We start from the raw sequence: 5121 nt of genomic DNA on the forward strand, positions 1-5121 counted from the left end.
ACCAAGCTTTTACAATGGCTTTTTGCAAGCTCAGTCAAAACCTTTACACTAGTTTTTCACGGGCTCAACTAAAACCCAAAGTGGTTTTCCAAGGCTCAACCATAACCTATAACATTCAAGCTTTCCCAAGCTTGAACAACCCCTTAGAGTGACTCCCTCACTCTGAGTATACAAGAAGAGAAGTTAAAGAAAGTACCTATAATCACAAGTTGATCTGATTGGTACAAGATTGAGTGCTAAATACAATGACAAAGAGTAAGTGTTTAAGTGCAGACAAATGTAGTGAAGCTTTTTTGGTTTTTCTTCTTTCTAAAGCTCAAATCTCATTCAAGGCTTCAAAAAAACTTGTTTTTCATTGTGGGAAGACCCTTTTATACTTGGAGATACAACTCTGATGGTAGTTTGGTAGTTTATATTCGTTGGAAATAGTTGAGGATGAGTTCTAGCCGTTAATCTGTCTTGTAGTGCTTTAGTTCAAATTACAGACAGAGAGCTCTTAGTCGACTAAGTTGATTCTATTTCTGGTTTACAGATTCTAATAGAGGGCACTTAGTCGATTGACATGGTTGACTAAGTTGGTTTTATTTCTCAAACTCTTCATCCCGCCATTGCTCCAATTTGAATTTTTGGTCAACCAGTGTTCTTCCTTGTTTAACCAATAGGCTTCCTCCTTGTTATTTAGTTACATCCTGTTGATTTTATCCCTCTTTTTCTTTCAAAAATACTCTTTGAAGATTTAAGAAATTAAATTCATATATTAATTTCCTGCACACTCAAATAAAGGAATTAGACACAAATAAATGAGAATGTTTTATTATCATCAAAAACTAATGGAGCCAACAATATCCAACATATATTCCTAACCTTCTTTAAGGATCCATCTTTGTGCATTGTAGTGGAGCAATCAAAACATATACCTCACATCCAAAAATTCTTAAATAGGAAATATTTGGTTTCTAACCATAAACCAATTGTATAAGGTAGAATTTATAATAACTCATTGGCATGTGAGTACAAATGCTACTATATCCAAAAGGCATGCCTCCAAATAGAAATTGGGAGTTTAGATTCATAAGCAATAACCTTGCAATCATTTGAAAATGTTTAATAAATAATTCTATTCGATTATTTGGTGTATGAACATGAGCAACAAGTTATTCAACAATTATTCCAACTAATATACAATATTCATTAAAGACTTGAGATGTAAATTCAGCAGCATCTTTAAGATGAATCTTGATTGCATAATCAAGAAAATGTGCTCAACAAACAAATGATTTAGGCAAGTAATCTTACAAATGTCAAATTGCAAGTTAATAATAAACACATATATGACTATTTAGTCGTTGCATCGATTAAAACTGTAAAATATCTAGATGGTCCATATAGTGGATGTATGAATCACCCTTAATATGTTTAAAAAATGTAGGAGATTTAGTCTCAACTCTAGCTAGTGATGACCTTATAATTAATTTGCCTTCAGATCAAGGAACACATGAGAATTCATTAAACTGAAAAATCTTTTGGTTTTTTAACGGATGACTATATGTATTTTTAATAATTTTTCACATTATTATTGATTCGAGATGGTCTAATTGATCATGCCAAATATTAAAATCATCAGTAAACTTCTGGTTTACTATAGTATGAGTTTTAATCATTTTGATATTTGTGTAGTGCATTTCAGAGGACAAAGAAGGTAATATTTTCAATACATACTTTTACCCAAGATAATAGATGTAATATAAAAGTATTCAATGTCTTTTTCATTCGTTGCTCAATATGATATCCATGTAGACGAGTATCTTTAAAACTTAATAAATTTAATTGAGACATATAGTAAAAAATAATGCATTTTTTATTATGAACTTTGTTCCTTTGGATAGTAAATTATTGGTTCTTCTGAAACTTTCAATTAATCTTACACTACCAGATATTGTATTGACATTAGCTTTTTCCATTATCAAGTGGGAAAAATATCTTTTGTCTTTAAATATAATGTGTGTTGTACTATTGTCTATTCGATATATATCTTCATCATTGATTTTGGATTCAATAAGATGAATATCAATATTTTTCTTCAACAAGATAAGATACATAATAAAAAACTTACAAATTAACATAAGAGAACATTAAATATATGATTTACTAATTAAAACACATAATAAAAATATATCATTTAAATTTAATGAGAACATATAAAAGCATCTTCATAATAAAGTTGTACTACTAAAATATGCTAACAAACTATTAAGAAATTTCATTCTTGGATATTTCCATTACCAATCTGATGATCAATTCCTCTTTCAGGGTGAACAAGAAAATCAACAACATCCTGATGTGTTATATCCATAGACCATAGTTAAAATCATCTTGAACAAAATTTGCTTCGATATGTTTTTTTAGCATTCAGTGATGCTTGATAAAGTTTAACATTTTTTTTTCTTTTTAGCATTCAATGATGCTTGATAAAGTTCAAGAAGATGTTTCGACGTATAACAAGTACGTGATCAATGACCTTTCATTTTCATGCCATATCGATTACAAGACATTTTCTATATTCTTTTTATTCGGTACATTTTTGTCATTTTTTTGTATCTCTTCACTATTCACCTACTTCTTATGGGTTAAAAGTATTAATCCACTCCTGGTGGATTAAAAGTATTCATCTACTCCTAGTGGATAAAAGTATCCATCCATTCCTGGTGGGTAAAATTATTTTTAGAATTAGAATAATAATTAATGTAAATTATTATAGCGACCTTTTTTATGTTTAAAACCATAATTGTTAAATGATGTTGCATTCATGTCAAGGAATAGACGGATTCATGATTTTTCATTAATAGCTATATAATAGCAAATTCACTTTCCAATATCACAACATCCACGTATATTTGTTTTATCACACAGTCGACAATATAAATAGTGGTGGAGTTACAGTGGTGGTGGTCGCTACCTCTCAATTTTTTTAATTTTTAATTTTTTTATTATTATATGTATAAAATTTGAGATATATTGATTATTACTTTGTATGATTACCCTTTAACCGCCCCTCATATAAAATATTAGGTCCACCACTGAGTATAAAGCTTTTTCTTGGTGATAAATGAGGAAATTATTTAGATTCAAAATTTGGATTTTCATGTTGATAAAAGCCTTGTTCCAATTGTAAGAAACAGAATTTGAAATCGTTAAGTCTTAAGCTCGAGTTCTATACCATACATTGATTTATTTTTTTTTAATTGAGAGAAGGGAGATTCGAGCGCTATCTTTTAGATAAGAAGATCATACACCAACCAATAAACCAAATGCTTAGGTGCATATATTGATTTACTAGTGTATTTATTTGATTTAATTTTTGATTTATTCTACTCCGTATCACAATTTCATTTGAAATTATTTAATTATAATTATAATTATAATTTTTATTTATATAAATATATCATGGAAATAATTAAAAATTTTCATCTAAACTTTTACCATTCCAACCATCGAAGTTAAGCCCAAGAAAGGAAAAAACATACTAAATCTTGAATCTACATCATGCTAAGAACGGCATGATTAGAGCATCAATGCAGCGGAATAAAAAAATTGAAATAGAAAAAAAAACCATGCCTCCTACCTTTGGATCACCTTGGTTGTTTAATGCAAAGTTATGTACCACATAAAATCAGAAAAAGAATGTACCTTTCCAAGTGATATCGTAATCAAATGGATTCCTTTTGGTGATAAAGCATGAACACCTTTGGTGTGAAAGAATCCCAGCCACTCAATCACTTGGCCTCCAATGATACACACACGATTGCAATGGATCCTTCTCAAGGAGAGAGTTTTATGCCACGGGCTTGTGCTAGCAAGTGGACAACGATTTGTCCTATTTTTTTCTTTGATTTCCAGCAAAGAATCAAAGGAGTAGTTTTTCAAAATAAAAAAAATAAACTTCTCAAGAATGGCAGCACTCAAGAGAAAAATCTCTTTTTTTTTTTTGTTTCCTTCTCCTCTATTAGAAAAAAAAGAGTGGCTATAACGTTATATTTATATCTATGTTTAACTTATTAAAATTTACAAAATAAGTCCTTAATATTATAATAATTATAATATTTAACCAATACCTAATTAAACTCTTTTAATTAGGTTCTTATTAGTTAAAACCTAGAATTTTATTTAAGTCTAACTTAAATCATCACACTCTTAATTTAATCCAAATTGTAACCTTTGTGTGTGACCCATTAGGTTCCTAACATGTTGGCAATGGAATTGAATTATAATATTATCAATTAATTAATTTAAATGAATCATATTCAATTTTAAATTAACTAATTCAATTCCATAAAACTATGATTGGCATCTAGCAATGCACCATGGCCACTTAATTGTTAGGAGAGTTAAAGAATTCTTTGACAATCTTTCAGTGTACAGCTTTTTAGTGTAATTCATTCCCTCATCATATATCACAAAGATGATAAGAGCTTGGTGCAGTGCCTACTCTTATTGATCTCCATATTTGTTTTTGCAATTAGATCATTAGCTTTATGGAGACTTATGAAACTCATTTCATAATCTCCTAATCACCTTGGCCAAGGATTTGATTAAGCTAATGTCAACCAAGAACAAATGAGATATTTCCCATCGAATCACTTAGGGTGATGATTCCTATCTTAACCACTCATTTGCCTTCATATGCTTCATACTATATTCAAAAAATCTTGTTTTGGCATCCTTGATTAGGCACCCATAAGGATGAAATCAAAGCACAGTACTCCACATACAAGACAACCTGGTGCCTCAAGTCTAGGAAATAGTTACACAACTGACACATGAGAAGTATTGCATAGACACTTGAGTGAGGTACCAAATGCACTTCTTATGCGGGGCATGTTCAGTGAACTCGTTCTCCCACGGCAAGCACCCACATGCTAGTTCCAAGTATCTCTATACTTCAACCTATGAGAATGATTGCTTACTTCACAAGTAAGGAACATAACATGTGCCAATCTTTGAGCATTATTGATGCCTTGTCTCAATAATACAATGATCAAGAACTTTTAGGAACAATGCTTTAATGCATAAGGATCTCATAATTGTATCCCAATACAATTCCTTTGCAAGGCATATATAGTT

Source organism: Theobroma cacao, chromosome 5 (assembly GCF_000208745.1).
Source record: "Theobroma cacao cultivar B97-61/B2 chromosome 5, Criollo_cocoa_genome_V2, whole genome shotgun sequence".
Taxonomy (NCBI): Eukaryota; Viridiplantae; Streptophyta; class Magnoliopsida; order Malvales; family Malvaceae; genus Theobroma; species Theobroma cacao.